This window comes from Ursus americanus, chromosome 1, assembly GCF_024610735.1.
Source record: "Ursus americanus isolate L20-20 chromosome 1, mUrsAme1.1.p, whole genome shotgun sequence".
NCBI classification, from domain to species: domain Eukaryota; kingdom Metazoa; phylum Chordata; class Mammalia; order Carnivora; family Ursidae; genus Ursus; species Ursus americanus.
In genome coordinates this window covers 5185309-5206404 of record NC_142127.1, presented here as the reverse complement: position 1 = coordinate 5206404, position 21096 = coordinate 5185309, and positions in this window count along the sequence as shown.

Below are 21096 nucleotides of genomic sequence, written 5' to 3'. Positions count from 1 at the left end.
TGGTCTTGGCAATTACTTTTTTTTTTTTTGGTTTTGACACCAAAAGCCAAAGGAAACAAAAGCAAATATAAACAAGTGAGTCTACATCAAACTAAAAACCTTTTGCACAGCAAACTACCAATAAAATTGCAAAGACAATCTACAGAATGGAAGACGACATTTACGAATCACATATCTGATCAATGGTTAATATCCAAAGTATACAAATAACTCATACAATGGAATAGAAAAATATAACCAATCTGATTTTTAAAAAAAGGTGATTTGAATAGATATTTTTCCAAAGAAGACATTCAAACGGCCAACAGGTAGACAAAAAGGTGCTTAACATCACTGGTCATTAGAGAAACGCCAAATCAGAACCACAATGATCTCTCATTTCACACCTGTTAGAAAGACTATTATCAAAAAGACAAGAAATAATAAGTGACAGAAAAGACATGGAGAAAGGGAACCCTTGTGCACTGTTGATGGAAAGATAAATTGGTGAAGCCACCTTGAAAAGTGGTATGGAATTTCCCCCCAAAATTGAAAATAGAACTACCCTAGTATCCAGCAATTCCACTCTTTGGTATTTATTTGAAGGAAATGAAATCATATCACAAAAAGATATATGCATCCCCCATGTACATTACCGCATTCTGTACAATAACCAGGACATGGAAGCAAGCTAAATGTCCATGAATGGATGAGTGAGTAGAGGAAATATGATATACAGATCACATTTATAATATATACTGCATAGTATCAACATAATATATAATATTTTCAGCCTGAAAAAGAGGGAAATCTTGCCATTTATGACAATACCAGTAGACCTTGAGAACATTATGGTAATTGAGCCAAAGACAAATACCATTGAATTTCAATGATATATATAAAATATATAAAACAAATATATAAAATATATAAAACAAAACAAAATGAAACCGAACTCATAGATACAGAGAACACATTGATGGTTTCCAGAGGTGGGACTGGGACAAAATGGGTGGAGATAGTCAAATGGTGCAAACTCCCAAATATAGATAAGTTCTAGTGATGTCCTACATAGCATGGTGATTATGGTTAATAACACTGTATACTTGAAAGTTGCTAAGAGAGTGGATCTTAAAATTTCTCATCAAAAGAATAAAGTCTTTATGTACAGTGATGAATGTTAACTAGATTTATTGTGGTGTTCATTTCACAATTTATACAAATATTGAATATGTTCTATACCTGAAATTAATATCGTTATATCCCAATTATATCTCAATTAAAAAAATATGGGGAGAAAAAAATTAAAAACCTTTGAATTCTGAACCAAAATGTTCTAGGTTTATCTAGTGGTCATAGAAAGCATTGGGAGTTTTTCATTAGGGAGCACGGTCACAGGAAACTGTAGAATGGATCAGCTTAACATTTTATTATGATGTTAGATCTCATAGAACTGCCTTTAAGTTGTAAGTTACACTTATAAAACACACTAAGAGTACTCACAAAAGAATGAACTATGAGTGTACATGTCAGTAAATTCATTTACTCTGAGTAACATAACTGTAAAGAAAGGCAGTATCTTGTGTCAACCTTATCTGAAATTTTTATTCCTTTAGAAAACTAAATAGTGTTAAGATACAAGGTAAAATAAAATTAGACTATTACTAAAATATCTCATGTTTTTGAAGGCATTTAGTTTTGCCTTTAGTTTTGCCAGGAAAGTTAGAATACAAAAAATAATTGGTCATCTGATAATTCCTGCAGAGCTTTGATTATACCCAGTCTACCCCAACGATCTGCAATATTTAGAAATTTGGCATTTTTCTGAGCCTGGTATTTTCATCTTTAGTACTGACAAATAGACATGTTTGACTATACTTTTAATAGCAAAGCATAGTCACATAGTGGTTAAGCATATTTGCTTTGGTCAAACAGACATTAATTTGAATGTTAGATCTAGAATTTGTTAACTGGATGATTTTAGACAGATTTCTTAACCTCTCTGAGATTCTGTTTCCTCATTTATAAACAGAAAAATTAGAAATCTGCATCTTAGTTTCTTGTCAGGTTTCAATGACGTAGTTTTACATTTTTTAGCATGTGTTTGGCACAAAGTAAAGTAAGGGCTTGACATGGTAATTGACTGTATGCTCTCTTGTATGGCCAGAACAATAGCAAACATGCTTACATGCAGGATATGTGACCTGAGAGAAGATGGACAGCTCTCCACGGTGAATAATACCTGGAACTCTCTTTAAAGGGCCTGCACTCATAAAACCATAGGTCTCTAAGTTGAACATGACTTGTAACTTAACTGAGGACAACTAATCAAAATAGCTATGGGTTGCAGGATATTTGCCTTGTAATTATATCTATTTTGTAGGTATTAAATATGTAAATCTATCCTTTCTTTCATTATTTAAGAAGGAATTATAAAATAAATCAATTTAATTCACTAAGCATCAGAAATTCTGCTGTTCACCATGACCACTCAAAGGTGAACAAGGTAACACCCTGCCTTAAATGAAGAACTCTCATCAGAAATAATACTGTTACACTATAATATGACAATAACAAGAGCACACACAAGATTTTCTGCAAATAAAAGAAACACTGGAAAGATTATATGAGAGGAAACAAAGTAAAGTTAGTATTCAATGAGTTTAATTGAGCTAAAGGAATACCCAAGGAAGAAAAACTAGGAGGCAGCATTATGTGAGAAGTTAAGGAGAGCTGAAATATCATGCTGTGTAGATTCATGTTGGACACTCAGTCTGTTGGGCGGCATGTATTGTAAAAAGGTCAAGTCCTGAGAAGCCTCTGGTACCAAATTAAGGCGTTCTGCAATTGTAATAAAGGCAAGGAAAGGCATCTGAAAAATAATCTCACTGTGCTGATAGGGTGAAAGTTGCAGCATATAACAAACAAGCTTATTTTGAAAAAGTCACAGAGTGGAGTTACAGTAAAGATTAGAAAAACATTTAGGGTGGGGCGCCTGGGTGGCTCAGTTGGTTGAGCATCTGACTCTTGATCTCAGCTTAAGTCATGATTGCAGGATCATGAGATTGAGCCCCAAATCTGGCTCCCTGCTTGAGATTCTCTCCCTCCCTCTCCTCCTCTTTTCTCATTCTCTCTCTTCCCTCATTCTCTCTCTCTCAACAAACAAGCAAGCAAACAAACAAAAAGCTTTTGGGACAGGAGAGAATGATGAGTATGGTAACCACAGTGTATAGAGCACACCAACAAAACAAGTTCTGAGAATCTTACAATGGGTCATTTTATGAAATGTTTCCCTCATTGTGACCACAGGGGAATTCTTCTTCCTATAGTTACATAATATACTGTTTATATTTAGTGGAAAGAAACAGGAAATAAGAATCAGTCTCATATCCCTACTAACACTTTTGGGGAAGTCACTATGGTATTCAAATAGGAATGATAATCCTCTTTTAGTACTTGTACAAAAGAAAATACCCTATCCTCATCTAAAAGAAATAAAAGATATGAAAATAATTCTAACCATTTAAAATGGCAGTGAATAAATGCAAGGCCTTATTACTGTCATACAGACACAAATATATGAATCACCTAAAAGTTTTGCCTTTCCCTTCTTGGAGCTAAATATCAAGATGTTTGAATGTACTTTAAGGTGTATTAGCACATAAAATCAAGAAAGCTAAAAAGAACAAGAAAGTTCAATGGTGTATTATGAAAAAAAAGTATATTTCCAAAATGAGGATGAAAAAGCAAAAAAAAATATTCTGGAGCACACTATTTCTAGTCTTAAAGTAGTAATTTGCCTTTGTTTAATTATTTTCAAGCGTCTTTACATATGCGTATGGATTGAGTGATGTGACAGATTCTGGAATTAGACAACTGCTACACCCTAGAGGCCACTACAATGGTGCATGATCCTCAATGCACCTGAGGCCCCCCCTAAGCTCAAGGAAACAGTTTTCTCACCTGCAAAATAAATATAATGAAATTTCTTCCCTTGTAGACTTTGTAGGGCTAATTTAGATAGTACACATATAAAGAATAAACCAGGATTCAGTGTGTACCTGGTAAGCAATCAATATTGCTTATAAATAAATAACATAATTAGTTTCATGTTATTGAATTATCAAATATCAAGTTTTATTAACATGTTTGAGATGAGTGAATTGAGGCTCAGAAAGGCCAAATCATTTACTCAACATTGCATGGCAGAGCTAAGATCAGAAGCAATTGCTTTGATTCTACATTTAGAGCTGTTTCTGCTCTCTCAGATATACCTGGGTGGTGGGAGAGATGGGGACATCTGCTTCCAGTAGAATACCTCCTCATACAGCAAATGTGCTACCACAGGGAACATGCAGATTTTCATGAAAGATGCCAAAGCATATCCCACAGACCCACCAATTGGTCAGTATTTCTTATTTTGCTATGTCAAAACATCTTGGGGCTTCTTATTTCATTTCACCTAGTTCTAAAACTCAAATGAATGTGTCAAAATAAATTTTCTTTAGTTTTACAGAGAGAAGATACCACATTAATCTAAGAAACAAAACACAAACATCAGTGCAAGGTAAAAAAGAGTCATGCCTTGACTTATAGAAATAGGTTTTGGATTATGTGTGGCAAAAATTAAACTCTAAGATTAATGAAGTAAAAATGAGATCGATCCTATTTATAAATATAGCTGAAAATCTTTTTGGATTCCTTAAGCATAAATAAAATATATGGGACAATTCTCCTTTTGCTTTCCCTATATAATCTGGGCGTTGTTTGGGTATCTGTGCTGGAAATGATATAGACAGTAAGATAACAAGAAACCCCATTCATCACTCTGATGGCAGTTTCACTTTATCTGTGTGTAAATTGCCAGTGATAGAGTAGCCTGTCTCTCTCTCTTCTCAGCCTTATAACCAGTGCTTCAACTGAACTAAAGTTCTTGTTTTTTTGTAATCAAGTTTCAGGGACCTGCATTGTTATTCATGTATTCTAGAAGAGGTAAGGTTTCCAATTCAGTAATACAATTCTGTTGTAGCCAAAAGTAAGTGAGCATAGCACCACAGTGGACTAGATATTTAAGCATTTCATTGTTAGAATCAAACAACTATTTATTAGCATGCAAACTATGTCGATGCATAAATGCATGTGAATACATACATATGCATATTTGAATAGCATCTAATATTTGATATTCCTGTGCAGTGCTGTCCAATAGAACTTTCTGCTGTAATAAAAATGTTCTATATCTGCACGGTTCACTATGGTAGCCACTAGTCATATGTGACTATAGAGCATAGAAATGTGTCCAGTGTAACTAAGGAAATGCAGTTTTAAGTTCATCTAACGTAATTAATTTTAATTTAAACAGCCACATGTGGCTATTGGCTACCATACTGCTTATTGCCTTTCTAGAAAAATCACTAATTCACTTGACCTCAGATTAAACTCTCTTCCTAAATGAATATGTCCTCTGATATTCTTAAAAATATCTTATAATCTTATATCTTACAGTCTTATAATTGATGTTTTAAGGCAAAAGCCAAAATACACATTGGGTATTTTACCAGTGGATATATTCATGTTTAGAAAGGATCATATGAAATTGGGGCTATATCTGAGGTGCTAATGTTGTTCTGTTTCATTGCTGATACTCAACTTTTCAATGAAGGAGTAGTCAAATTAAAGAAAAAACAAAAAACAAAAACACAAACAACCTAACAAAAAGTATTTGACTCCTTATGGAGAATTCATAAAACTTTTGGAGAATTTAATGCTTTCTTGATGAGGATCTGAATACTGATTTTTTAAAAAAGGATATGTTTTCATCCCATTAAGTGGCATGCGGAAACTGTAATGCAATTAGACAATGTCTAATCCATATGCCTATCAGCATTCTGAGGTTTCACTGGCTGATATTTACAAGTTGGTTTTTCCCTTGACTTGAAATCTTTGGAAGGTTAACTAAATTGCCAAGTTCTCATTGGTGATATCGTTTCAATTATGTAAGTTGCCAACATATCTAATCAGTGTGAACAGTTTCAGTAATACTCTCAAGGTTTGTCATTCATACAGAAGTCTTAAGACCTAAATATTTACTTTCAAATATCGAGAAGCATTCTAAATAGAACTCCAAATAATATTTTCCATTTCTTTTTTACTCATTGACATTATATCATTCATTTATTTCTTCTAAGGCCTTGAAACCTGGTGGAATTTAGCATGCTAAGTTTCAAACTTGTTTGGGAATGGTAACTTGTTTTCTCCAGTTTCCACCTATGGAAATGGGGTGTCTATCCAATGCTTGTTCCACTATTTTCTTTTGGAAACAGAGAACTTGCTTTGTAGTTTCACATGGCTACAGGTGGAGAGGAATTTTGATTAGGGATAGACCATTTTTATGGCCCCCTCCATACTTAGATTATGAGAGTTGGGGCTTTTAGAATTGGTTATATTTAAATAAAATTTTGGATTTAGAGTTGATAGTAGTGAGAATGAACACTTTTAGGGATATTGGGATAGGATGAATATGTTTTGTACATGTATATGTGAATTTGGGGGGTGGACATAGGGCTAACTGCAATGAGTTGAATCACTATCCATACCTCAGTATTTGTATCTACTCAAAAACGTAGAATGTGACCTTACTTGAAAATAGGGTCTTTGCAGATGTAGTTAAAGATGAAGATGGGATAATGCTAGATTTACTACACTGTAAATCCAATGAGAATGTCTTTATAAGTGAAAGAAAGGGACACAGAAACCCAGAGAATAAGGAAATGTGAGGATGGAGGCAGAAATTTGAATAATGCCTCTATAAGTCAAGTTACAATAAGGATTGTAAGTAATCACAAGGACCTAGGAGAAAGACATCGGATGTTTTTTTCCACCAGTATTCAGAAGGAACTGACCCTGTTGATAGCTTGATTTCAAACTTCTGGGCTTCAGAACTGTGAAAGAATAAATTTCTGTTATTTTAAGCCACCACATTTGTGATAATTTATTGTGGCTGTCCTAGGAAATACATGTATCTTATAAAAGAGGAAAGACTTTTGAGGATTGATTTAAATATTATAAGTGTTCATTATATAATTGACATTGTTCTACACAGTGTATAATATGTGAATAAAATATTTAAAATTTAAATACTATTCAAGGCAGAACAATAATTTGATTATATTACATTGTATTTCTTGTAGAATTGAACTGTGTGTTACCTAACATTAATGACATTAAAGAAAAAATGTTAAAAATATGTTTGATTGGTAGTTATGTAATGCTGTGTATGCATTGAACCTTTCACGTAAATATTCCCATATGAAAATTCCTCATATACTGTACAAATGTATGGCTATCTACATGTCATATATAATAAAAATAAAACTGTCAACTTAGACATCTAAAAATTCCATGTGAATAAAAAATTTAGGTTAAACGATATCCATGGTTAAACACCTTAAATTTAATATATATAGACACACACACACACACACACACACACACACACACAGAAAGAAATAAAATATAAAGAGGTTAATGGAGTTTCCACAAAATGTCTTTTCTGTGGCCTTCAGGTGAAACTTTGCAGTTATTGATAATAGAAGCTATGGAAGGTGCTGAGAAAGCAGTGTGCCAGGACACAAATGAAAACTCTGGAAATGTGACTACCAAATTTATAATAATAAAGAGATAATAGTAATTACTGCCTAAAATGTATTTATTCTTATAACCCATTCATTAATTTCATAAAATTAATACCTCATTGCCACCTTGGAATCAGTCAAATATTAATTGGAAGTCTTTCATGTTTGTATAAAATATGTATTTACTACATTCTATGTGGTATGTGAAATTCAAGAGAAGTTTAACTCTCTCAAAGTTGATTTAAATTTTTCTCTTAAAAATTTTATACAACTAATGAATCATCGAACTTTACATCAGAAACCAAGGATGTACTGTATGGTGACTAACATAATATAATAAAAAAACATTTAAAAAAATTATATGTTTTCTAACATCACAGACCTCACATTCGATATAGATCTTTCTTTAAATATTATGTATTACCCAGTCATTCTTTTTTATTTTTTTATAGATTTATTTATTTGAGAGAGAGAGACATAGCAGGGAGGAGAGGCAGAGGGAGAAGGTGACAGAGTCTTAAGCAGATTCGACACTGAAGGTGGAACCTAACCCAGGACTCCATCTCATGACCCTGAGATCACAGTCTGAGACAAAACCAAGAGTCAGACACTTAACTGACTCCTCCACCCAGGTGTCCCATGTCCAGCCTTTCTTATCAAAGAATGGTCAATATAAAGAAGGCATATTGCATAATATTATTTAATTTTCATTTGATGGCTATTTAAATTTTACTTGATTTTTATTATAAAGTACAGTAATTGTACTGTCAGATATACTAAATGGAATACAGTAATGAATTAATATGTATCCTAGGGATAGTTGGAATTTGCTTTAAAAAAGAAACAAATCTTTTGATGTTTGCTAGGTTTTGCTCACTTGATTCTTTACACTAAAGGTAAAGTTAAGGACACAGAATCTGGTATTACATATAAATATAAATGTAATAATGTATATATGAAATAAATATGAATTATAATACAATTATAGTATATAATACAATATATAAATAAATGTTTATAGTGTGTGTAGTATATAGTATATACTATTATATAGTATAGTATAAATATATAGAATATATAGTGTATATACATGTAGTATATAAATTTATTTGTGCAGTATATAAAATTATGTATAGTATATAAGTTTATATTTATACATATATATGAGTATATTATAATTCTAATGATACATATTTATAAATATAAATACATAGTGTATAATACAAATATAATATGAATATGAATCAGATATAACTATTATAAAATATAATACAAATATATAATGCAAATATATACATATAAATAAATATGTATATATCTGCAAATATAGTATCTTGGTCTGCATTTCTATGTTCATATTTAAGCTGACTCTAAATTTTTCCCCAAGAACATTGGTGGGAATTTCTTGCTCAACATTTGTAAAAATAAAATCTATTTTCCTACCAGCAAAACAAAGCATCAAACACTGCCAATAATAATAATAATAATAACAATAATAATAATAATAATATATTCTAAAGTGAAATAGATGTTTCTGTGTCAGGAACCAGAAAACTAATGTCAACTTTTAAACTCTTAGTATATTTTCTAGAAATATTAAAAAGGTCCAACTTCTCAGGGCCAGTGTTACAAAACTGGTTAAAAAGTAATAAAAACAAGTAGACAATTGTACAGTAACACAGTAAAAGTATTTTTTTTTAATTTAGAGGATATCTGTGGATAGCCCACTCAATGACCAATAACATGTTAAGTCTTTTTGCAGCTTACATGTGTTGGATATAAAGAAATAAAGCAGTATTGCCTAGAGGCATTTCTTCAGGAGGGCTGTTTGATGGAGTTTCTCAGAAACTTTCAGGTTATCTGTGTTTTGCTCAATGGGGAAGTTATTTTCAATTTAAGCTGCAAGAAAGCAGAGACTCTTCCTTTCAAAGCATTCCTTTAGAAATCCCTGTGATTGCCACAGCAGGCAGAGAATCTGACTTGTGGGGAAGAGAGGTATAAAGTTTTCACATTAGATGGAGAGAGAGAGCCTTAGAGCCACAGATAGCATTTGATAATGTGGCAAAGGAAAGCCAAGCCTTTGTAGAAATCATTTGATAACTTTCAGTTTCACATCGGTATGGTGAGTAAGTAAACAAATTTAGTGGAACACAAGAGGTATCAGTGGTTAAAATTACATATATAGAAACTACAAGTACCTTAAATATTTTACTTTTACCAAAACACAGACATGATAATTAATGTGTTAATCTTTAATACAAGTCCTTGGTGGATGTTGCATATTTCTTCTTTTTTAAAAAAGATTTTATTATTTATTTGAGAGAGAAAGAGAGCGAGCACACACAAGTAGGGGGAGTGGCAGTGAGAGAGACAGAAGCAGGTTCTCCACTGAAGGGAGCCCCATATGGGATTCGATCCCAGGACCCTGGTATCATGACCTGAGCCCTAGGAAGAAGCTTAACCAACTGAGCTATTCAGTCTCCCTGCATATTTCCTTTTTTTAATAAAATGCATCCATGATTTCTAGTTTTATGTTATTAAAGTAAGAGCAAAAACCAGAAGCAAAAATACAGAATTGTTCTTATTTTAAAATAATTCTCCTTAATCTTATGTCTAGTTGTATTAGACCTCAAGTGACTGATTTATATTTTTGTATACTCATGTTAATTGTTTCCTAAACATATTGATTATATCTTATGGAATAGATATCATTTGTACACTTACTTCAGTTGGTTTACATGATAATTGAATTACGTTACTGAATTAAGCTATACAATTGGAATAGTTTTGGGAACAAACTAAATCAACTCTTGATAAACATACAACATGAGCCGTGAAAGCCTAAAGTACTCAATATTGCATGTCATGAGCATATATTAGTGTACTTTGCAGAAATAATAGAAGCAATGAATTCTTTGGGTCCATTGGTAAATTGGATATCATTTAAGAGCACTTAAATCACACCAATAATTGGAAATAAAGGCTATAAAGGCCAAGAATTGCACAGGTGTAGGTTCCTGCATGTATGCCTCCAACTCCAGGGAACTCCAAGATTCCTGGTTTCTCAGCTAACAAGGGTCTTCTTCCCTGCTTAGGTTTTCTTTAAAAAATGGTAGGACACTTTACATTATGAATCCTCAAGACGTCGAATGCTTTCCTCTCCCTAAAATATTGCTTGGATACTGGCTTAAAATAGGAACATAAAAGGTGAAAAACAGAACAGATAATCCCAAACTATGATAATTCAACTTACCATTTTTTGACTTTACAAGGGTACAAAAACTATACACCTTCAGTAGAAACCTTACTTTGCAATTTGAATTTTGCCTTTTTGTTCCCCAGGCTGGTGATATGAAGTACGATATTCTGTGGTGATGCTGGACAGCAGCAGTTTCCAGGCAGTCATGCGATCACACGCTCACAACCATCCTGTCCCCAGACAACCACCCTGTATTTCACATTCAGTGCAACAGCCCATAACTGACGTGAGATATTCAACACTTGATTGCAAAATAAGCTTTGTGTTAGACGAGTTTACCCAACTGTACGCTAATGTAAATGTTCTGAGCACACTGCTGACAAGACTGACCCCACCTTTGGCCCTCCATCTTACTCACCCCCAGGCAGTGATTTCCCTCCAGGCTCCATGTTCCAGACCCCTTGGAGGGTAATGGATACACTGACCAGAATGTGGCCAGGTTTGCTCTGCTCTTTCTGAAAGTGATGCCCATAAAGCACCACTTTAGATAACTACCCTGTGACCTCATCACAACGCCCCTCACTCTATAAAAGCTGTGGATTAAGGTCCAGACTGAAGCGGAGAATAGCTACATAGTACCTGGGTCATCAGGGCACCTACCTCATTCTCCCCTGTCAGGAAGTTACCTTAAATAAAACTATGTAAGTGGTATGGAGTATCTTACTTCATTTTTTGGTCTCAAAGGGCTTTTGCAATCTGGAGGATACTTTACTGTCCCTCCTCCACCTTCTTATAACATAGGTGGGCTAGGCTATGCTATGATGTTTGGGAGGTAAGGTGCATTAAACACATTTTTGACTTATTATATGTTCAACTTATGATAGTTTTATTGGGATGTTACACCATTGTAAGTGGAGAAAGATCTGTGTAATTCTAAACCATTTCAAAAAATGCAATAAAATGTGCCTTCTTCTCAATAGCATAAAAACACCCATTCTAACCAAATTAATATATAAATGTAATGAATTCCGAATGAAAACATAAGAGTCTAGTTTAGTTTTGGAATTAACAAGTTGATTCTAAAATTCATGTGAAAGAACTAAAGCTGTAAGTAACTAAAGTGAATTTAAAAAACTTGAAAGACGCCCTACCACACTTCACAATTTATACAGTTCTCTAAAGTAAAACAGCATGATATTAGAATAATACCTATGGGTGAATAAAATAGAATAAACTAGAAGAAGAGCTTTTATATGGAACCTTTATATATGAATGAAGTGGCAAAACTAGTTTGGATAAACCCAATTCAATAAATTATTGCTAAAAAATAGGTAATACACAAAGAAGATTTTTTTTTAATTCAAATAGTTCTACCCTCCCTACACACTACATGCCCCAGCCTGTGCATGTACACACACACACATATACACACCAATTCCAAGTGAATTGAAAAAAAAACTGAATAAAGGAAAAATTAATATTTAAAGAAAATACAGGAGCACATCCTCATGATCTGGCATAGGGAATACTTCTCTAAAAAGCACAAATAGCCTGATGTTTAACTGAATTGAAATTTAAAACTTTGGATCAATACAAGTCACTATAAAGACAAGCTAAACGACAAGCCAGTCTGAGAGGATATTTGCAATGCATATGATTCTTAAAAGTTCAGTATTCAAAATATATGAAAAACTCATAAAATCAGGAAACAAGCAATCTAATAGAAAAAAGTGGCAATGACTTTAAACATGCAATTCAGAAAAGAAGAAGCCAAAATAGTCAATAAGCATTTTAAAAGATGCTCAGTCTCAGTAGTAATCAGATAAATACCTAATAAAACCATAATGAGATGCCATTCCATATCCATTATATTGGCATGGTTTAAGAAGTCAGACACCAGCCATGAGAAGATAGAGCAGCAGGCACGACTGTGGGAATATAGATGCATGTAACCACTTTGTAGAACAATTAAGCATTATGAAGTCAGATTGAATAAATACATCTCCTTTGAACCAACATTTTTTTTTCTTTAGATATAAACCAGAGACTTTCTTGCTCATATGCCCAGGGAAATATACAGAGAATATTCCTAGCAACTTGGGTGTCATAGACAAAGGCTGAGAAAACTTCTGTGCTTGTAAAACCAATGAGATAATAATAAATATTACTAATAAATACAGTATGGTATGTTTCCAAATGTGGGATATTGCAGAGTAATTATCACCAATGAAATAGGGCCTTATGTTTAAACATGGATAATCTTTCAAAATATAGTTTCAAATAAATGAAAGCAGGTTAACTGATAATAGAAGATGATGCCATTTATTTTAATTTTCCCCTTGAAATGGATTTTATAAATTTGCTATAATACTAAAGACATATGGCACACTGTGCTACATAACTATTATTAAGACAACCAATGGTAATTTCTCATATTTTTAATGGTTCTATCTATTTAGGAGAGGGAGAGAGAGAGAGAGAGAAAGCAGGAACAGGGAGAGGGACAGAGGAAGAAGGAGAAACAGACTCCCTGTTGAGCATGGAGCCTTCACTGGCCTTGTCCCAGGACCTCGAGATCATGACCTGAATGAGATCAGAAACTTAACTGACTGAGCCAGCCAGGTGCCCCAATAATTTCTCATATTTGAAGAAACCATATGTATTTTCCTAATCGGAGGTTCCCCAATTTATTTTAAATTATAAAACCTTCAAAACCATATATTATTTGGAAAATAGAAACAGTATTTTTTAGATGCATAGGTATAGTAACCACCCTCCTGATACATAGTTACTTTGAAGCTATTGAAACGTAGGCAACCTTCAGGAGGTATGCGAGTGGCTTAAGCCAACTCTCTAGTTTTTGTTTTTTGTTTTTTTCTTGTTTGTGTCTTCACTTTTAACACAGGATTTAAATTTTAAAAGGGAAAATAAAATGAGTAAATCTACTTCCACCCTTAGAATTCAATCTCTTAACCCAAATGTAATCACCTTGATAATTGCTTGGGTAAACTTTCTAATTTATGTATAAATACGTATATAAGTAACAGGCACTGAAATGGAAGCCTTACTGGTATATCGGGTACCTCCTAGGCACCACCTGAGTTCCCTTTGGTCTCATTTGTCTTTTTCAGCTATTGCAGTGTGGGCATAACCAACCTCACACAGAGTTGAACCCTTAGCTCCTTTCTTAGGTCATCACTTCATCCTCTTACTTCCCGCCCTTTGCCTTTTGTGTGAATGCCTTTCTTTGGGAAATCCAATTGGTGCTCCTGAGCTAATTGAAAGTTTTGAAAATTTTGAGGTACCTGGGTGGCTCAGTTACTTAAGTGTCTGCCTTCGGTTTCGGTCATGATCCTGGAGTCCCAGGATTGAGTACTACTTTGGGGTCTCTGCTTAGTGAGAAGTCTGCTTCTCCCTCGGATCCTCCCCCCTCTTTTGCTCTCTCTATCTCTCACTCAAATAAATATATTAAAAAATCTTTTAAAAAAAGAAAGTTTTGAAAATTTTGACCAACTGGGTGCTAAAGGTCCTAAAAAGCATATCACATGATTTATCAACTCTTGCCATGGGATAGAATGACTAGTAACATGAAGTGGTGCAGACTCAATTATGCTTCCTTGAGCTGATTCTCCCTTCCTCCTTCCTTTTCTCCTCATGTCTCTCAAGTCGACTCCCTGAAACACTTGTCAATCCAATACTTGCATGTAAGACTATGTTTCAGGCTCACCTTTTTGGAGAACCAAGGCTAAGATAGAAAAATAATGAGATAAAACATATGTGAAATATTTCACAGCCAAATAGCCAAAGCAGAACTTACAAAAGAAATGTTTCCTAGAAATACATCTTCAACTCTTACCTCATGAACCAGATGAGGGATGAAACTTACTGACAGTGTAGAGAGGACTAGTGAAGAGATTTCTCTGGGGAAAGCTGATATCTTGGTCTCCCAGAAGGAGAGCATTTGGGGTTGATTCTTTTTACCTTAGGCCTAAAGACTTGGAACTTCAATAAGACTCTTTGGAGAAGCTCTTAAGTGCTTCTCTGCAGTTTTGTGACATGGTAGCTTAGGTCTCACTCTTTCCTAGAGAAATCTAGAAGATGAGAAACCCACAGAATACTCTCAGCATTGGTGATGGACCAAGGAGAGATCCTCAGAATTAGAATCCACTTATATTCCAAGGGTTTCTGTTGGACTAAAATTTCAGGAGTCTTTCCAGTTACCCAGAGGTGTGCCATGGGAAACAGCCCCAATACAGAGACATAGAGAGAAGAAGAAATTGGCATGGAGTCCTGTCAAAACATGGCTACCTAGAGAGGCAGAGGAATGGCAACCATTGAAAGTTCCGATTGAGTAACAGAGGAGAAAGAAAATGCAACGACCTGCAAAAGAAATACATGCACCAGGACAGAGGAGAGAATCCCAGCTGTGAAACTTTCCACAGAAACCCCTTGCAGGAAAGTCGTTTAAAAAATGTTCCCATGTCCAAAGAGCATTCAGCTGGGTTACTATGTGACCAGTTCAAGGAGGACTTTCTTATTTCTTCATTTTTCCTCCTTCCTCGCAGTCAACCTGGAGAAAATGGCCAGAGAGCCGGTAAACTTCGAATGGTGATGGTGATCGAGTTTTACTGACATTTAATGCAGAGTTCCTTTTAGATTTGTATACTGAACAGTCTAGACTCTGCAATGAGGTTTGAGTTGCACTTCAGCTTCCCTGAGAATGAGAAAAAAAAAAAATCACGGACCCTGAGGGAACTTTGTCCAAGGGCATTGTGAGACATTCCTCTTACATGGTAAATTGTGAAAGGCAAAGTGGGAAAATTAGAACTGTAGGTATCATAACATGCACGTGTGCATTTGTGTGTGTGTGTGTGTGTAAATGAGAGTACATTTACACAAGAGTACACAAGCTATTTCCTTACTGTTTTAATACATAAACTATACATTTATATTTGATATATGTGATATATATCATATATGTGATATATATGATTATGATTATTTTCCCAATATTAGCACCTTTAGGTTTATTTTATTTTTATTTTTCCTAATTATTTCACAACAATACATTAATTCACAACCATTGTAGAAACTGTTTCAAAGAGAGTGAATTAAAAATAAAGCCACTTTTGACTGCCTACAGTCTCCTGTTTGCATCATTAGAAGAAAGTATTCATTTTGCTATATATTTTAGAAATGAAAAATAGAGATTCACTTCATTTTTTTACCAAAATGTTATCATATTTCATTTACTTTTAGAAACTTTCATTATTTTCAATTAAATATATGTCTTGGGGAACATTATAAACTGATAATTACATAATTATAGAGCTGCCTCATTGTTCTAATCCATAGTATTTTATTCCATTTTACAAATGGCACACGGTTAATTTATACAGTTTATTTTACAATGAGGTTCTAACCCTTGAGCTGGGTGCTACACCAGCTAGATCTCTGGTCAATGTTCAAAATATTTATTGATTTGATTGATACTTTAAGCCAAAGACAGTTTTAACATTAAATTATTTTTCAACTTTCAGTTTTGGTAATATTGCAGTCCCACCAACTACTCTTTGATTTGCACTCCAAATTTGAACTCACACACAGAAATTTTGAAAGTTCTTTTTTCCTTGTCATCAAAGATTTAATATAGGATGGCTTTAGTGAGGGCTCATGTTCCTAAAAATTCATTACAACAAGAAAATATATTGAGCGATATGATCACAAGTAATGAAAATCAAAAGATGATCAGATTAGGTGAGCAAGGTATTCTTGGAGGGTAGAATATTTTTGCATATAATTAACCTAAACAATGCGCTTACTTGTCCATAATCTATTGTGTGTTCTTCTTGCTGGACTATTGACAAAACAGATTGCATTATTTTCCTGTTTTTATATCTATAATTACGTTATGTGTGCCCTTTCTCCTACTAAACTACCACTTAGACCGTTTAAAGGTCATCAGAGTTCAAGTTTTACTTTGACAGTCTGTGCCTTATGTCACCCCAGAAAACTCAGGGGGAAAAAGTCAATCTTTGAGAATCAAGAACTTGAAAAGTTTAGAACTCAGAGAAACTGTGATAAAGTCTAAATGTCTCATTTCATCATAATAATGGTTCATGTAACAAATTAGAGTCCCATTGTAGACTCATGCCTATGTCAGATGTTTGTGCAGATACTCTTTCACCATTCTTGCTAATGCTGAACAGCTTGCCCTGCCATTTACTCTAATGTCAAATTTTCATTTTCTTAAGACATATATGTCACATATTGGGCTAGGGCCCAGTTCTGCAGTCTCCCTATTTCAATTTTAAGACCCTTATTCTCTGGGGTGTCTGGGTAGCTCAGTCGGTTAAGCATCTGCCTTCAGCTCTGGTCATGATCCCAGCATCCTCGGATTGAGCCCCGAGTCGGGATCCTGGCTCAGCAGGGGAGTCTGCATCTCCCTCTCCCTCTGCTCCTATGATCTCTCTCTCTCTCTCTCTCTCTCTCTCACTCTCTTTCAAATAAAGAAATAAAATCTTTTTTTTAAGACCCTTGTTCTTCTCTCTTTCAAAGCCTTTTCCTTTTTTGAATTGTTAACCATGAGACTTTACACTCTCAATCCTCCTCTTGCCCTTTATTGACTTTTAAGTCACTATTTCACTTTCATTAATAAGAGAAGTAGAGGACCATGGTTTTCTTGTCCACTGAAACACCTGCCACTGGAAATGCCCATATCCTTGGTCAAGCCTTGGGCACTTCTAATGTTATCTCTACACCAGTTTATCCACTCCCCCCTAGAGCACATGGTAAAGCTAGCCATCTTCAAGAATCATTACATCTCAGAAGTTTTAAACAGTAATTCATCTCTCTCAGGCATTCATGACCAACTCATTTCTCATAAAAGCACTGATATCTAGGAACTTTGGTCACTGCCTCATTTTTATAACTATTCTATTTATTTTCCTAATCAGCCTGAACCTCATGATTGATCCAACATTGGAATCACTATCTTACCAAAATTATTAATATACTTGTTGTTTGGCCTTTCGCCATGTGGCCTATGACATATAATCCTGTGTCATTCCTAAAAGTCTAATTTCTCTAATTCTGTTTTAGATCATTGGAAAATTTTGAACAGAATCTCCTGAGTATTTACTGTCTCATGATCAACACAAGTGGTATAGAACATGGCCCAACAATCTTTCTACATGTCCCAATTTAGCTCTTTCTGATATGAGCCACTGCAAATTGAAAACCTTTAATCGTTTATAATCTCCATAATGTTTATTTTTCATGTACTTCTAGCAGGCAGAGATTTAACTTTTTGTACTTTGCAAGTTTGGTTTGGAGCAGGTTATATGTTGTAATAAGCAAACAGTTTTAAGAAAAAAAAACTGTTGTAGCTGAGACAGACTATAGAGATCATCCAATCCAACATTTAGAGGGTGATAGAAATAATGCCCACAGCAATAAAGTGGCACACCTAAAATTTCACTGCTTTCTACAGTCAGACACAGGAATATAACTTAGTTGTGTCTGTGAGCCAATATCTATCATATACTGAGTACCATATTATGCTCTCTATGAACATTTTCTCTTAACTAGTCATGGAAGACTAACAGCTGAAATTAATATAACCTCAAAAGTTGTAACAATCAAAGCTATTTTTCCTCCAAAATTCCCAATGCAGGTGTCTGTTGCCATGATCATTCACCTGGCAGATGAGAAATAGAAGACTATAGAGATTCCCAAGCCTGAAGCATATACATTTCCATCTCTATGTTATGTCCACTTGCAATCTATTGGTAAGAGTTGGTTGTGTAGTCCCACCTGTATATATGTGGGCTGGTGTACATAAACCCTTGATAGGGCATCTGCTTCCAGCAACAAATCTATACCAGAAGGAGAGCATGAATCTGTTTTAGTCTGTTCTTTGCTGCACTTGAATTTAGTCTTTTCATTCCAACCCTACTTATCTTTATCCTAAAAAAAGAGGAACTCTAGGCTTTAGAGGTGTGGTTACCTGTCAAAGATTAGGCACTGTGTAGGGATAGAAGAAAGCATCAAACCAGAGGCTTTGAATTCAAACTCCATAGTTTTTTTTTTCCTACTATATCACATCACCTTACAAAATATATGCCACTGTTGACCCTTTTGAAAGGTATGGATATGGGTCTCTTCATGTGATGGTTTGTCTTTTATGCAGTAATATAAACCTAGATAAGTCACTGTTCATTCAGCATGTTTTCTCTCTCCTTAAAGATAGAGTTAACAGTGTGTGCATTATTTCTATCACTTTCCTTAACGATAGGGCCCCTGAAAGCCTAGCCCTTCAGCTTGAAAACCCAACTTGTATTATTTACACCTCTTAATTGTTTCAACTAATGAAACAGTCAGAAAGATAAACCCACATAATTGAACAGAATTCTCTTTAGTTTTGGATTACATTTGTGATTTTATTTATAAATTTCTTCTCCTGTGCATTCTGAAGATCATTATTAAGATGAGTTTGCTCTGAGAAAGACTCAAGCAGTCAGTTCATTTCTGCAAACATAGATTGTGCCTGCCATGTGCCAAGTCTTGTGTTTGTTGCTGAGAACAGAATATAAATCACACAGAATACACAGCCCTCATCCTAAATTGTCACAAGCTAAGGGCAATAAGAGCCATAAGAGCCATAGCATATGCTAAGAGCTATAACAATAACAAAAAAAATGTTGTGTACTTTTCACATGTAAGTGACAGAAGTTAGCACAGGGCAATATATGGTCATATAGAGAATCTTTTAGTCTGGTTAGGGAAGATAACACTTAAGTTGAGTCATAAAGTATAGGTAAGGGTGCCAGGTAAAGAAAAATTGTGTTGCCATAGAGAGACAGATGCCATGTGTTTTGTTTTAACCATTAAAATATTTTTAATAGTCTTTTTCTGTAAAGAAAGAACACAGTATTTCACAGTATATGCACTTAAAATTTTAATTCTCTGCTCTCTTATTTTTAAATTTTCTTACTGTGTTGACACAAAACTTGCTTTGTTCTTTAGGTTCCCTCATTTGTAAAATGCAGTTGATGATGACATGTAATGAGAGTTTTGTGATGACCAAACATGTAGGAAAAGGCTCACTGGTTATCAGTTTGGGTGAAGATAAAGCAACAGAGATTAGATTTATACTCCCAGATAAAACAACCAAAAATGGAGTATCTAACTATATAATTATAACTATGACTAAGTATAACTATAACCATGTGTATAACAACATTGGATATAGACAACAAAGGACAGTTGTATTGGAGAAATGGGAAATATAGGAGATGACTCTTCTGTTTGTGCCAATTTACTGTTGCCTGAAGAGGGTCTATAGGCAGTTGCAGGGGGAAAAATCACTGGCTAGAGAGCTGAGAGTCTGGGGAGACCACGGCAGCTAGAGTTGTCAGGACAGAAGGACACAGAAGACATGGTTGCACAATGGAAGAAATACAGAGACCTACAGAGAGCCCCTTGAATATTCAGGCAGACAACTGATGAGCATGTTCCTTTGAAAAAAAAACCAAAAAACTAAAAACTAAAAACAACTACCCAAAGCAAGGAAAAAAAATCCAAAAGATTAGAAGCAATGGTGCACAGAGCTCACACAGCCATAAATAATTACTCTTTCTACCAGGAATGCCCTATGATTTATAGGACAGTGGATAGAATAAACAGAATGGTGTTGCCTCAAGGATGGATATAATTAGCCCTAGACTGAGCACTATTCCAACAGTGATTAACAAAAGTATCGAAAACATTTAAACATCTAAATCCTAAGAGCAAGGCATGAAGGATCAATTTGTTTCCTAGAAACTTAAGTACATACTAGAAAAAAAAAATCTCAAGTATATTTGTAGAGAAATAAAAACACTTAACACTTAACAAGGTAAAAAAAAAAAAAAGTCTCCTATCCAACTAAAAGTTACCAGGCATGCAAAGAATCAATAAAATATAAATTATATTGCAGAGAACACTAATCAATGGAATCTGACCCATACTTGACATAGCTGTTACAATTATCAGACAAGTACATTAAATGTTATTATAACAGTTTCCTATAATTTCAAGTGTTTACATTGAGTCAGAATGATATAAAATAGATTAAACTCATTAGATAAAATCTACAAGGTTTGAGTTAGCTGCTCTTGATTACAGATTAGATGTTACAGAAGAAAGCTTAGTGAACTTGAACACATACCTAGGTAAAACAGAGAAAAAAATAATTAAAATTTAAAAGAAAAGAATAAAGCATCAGTCAACAGTGGTGCAAGT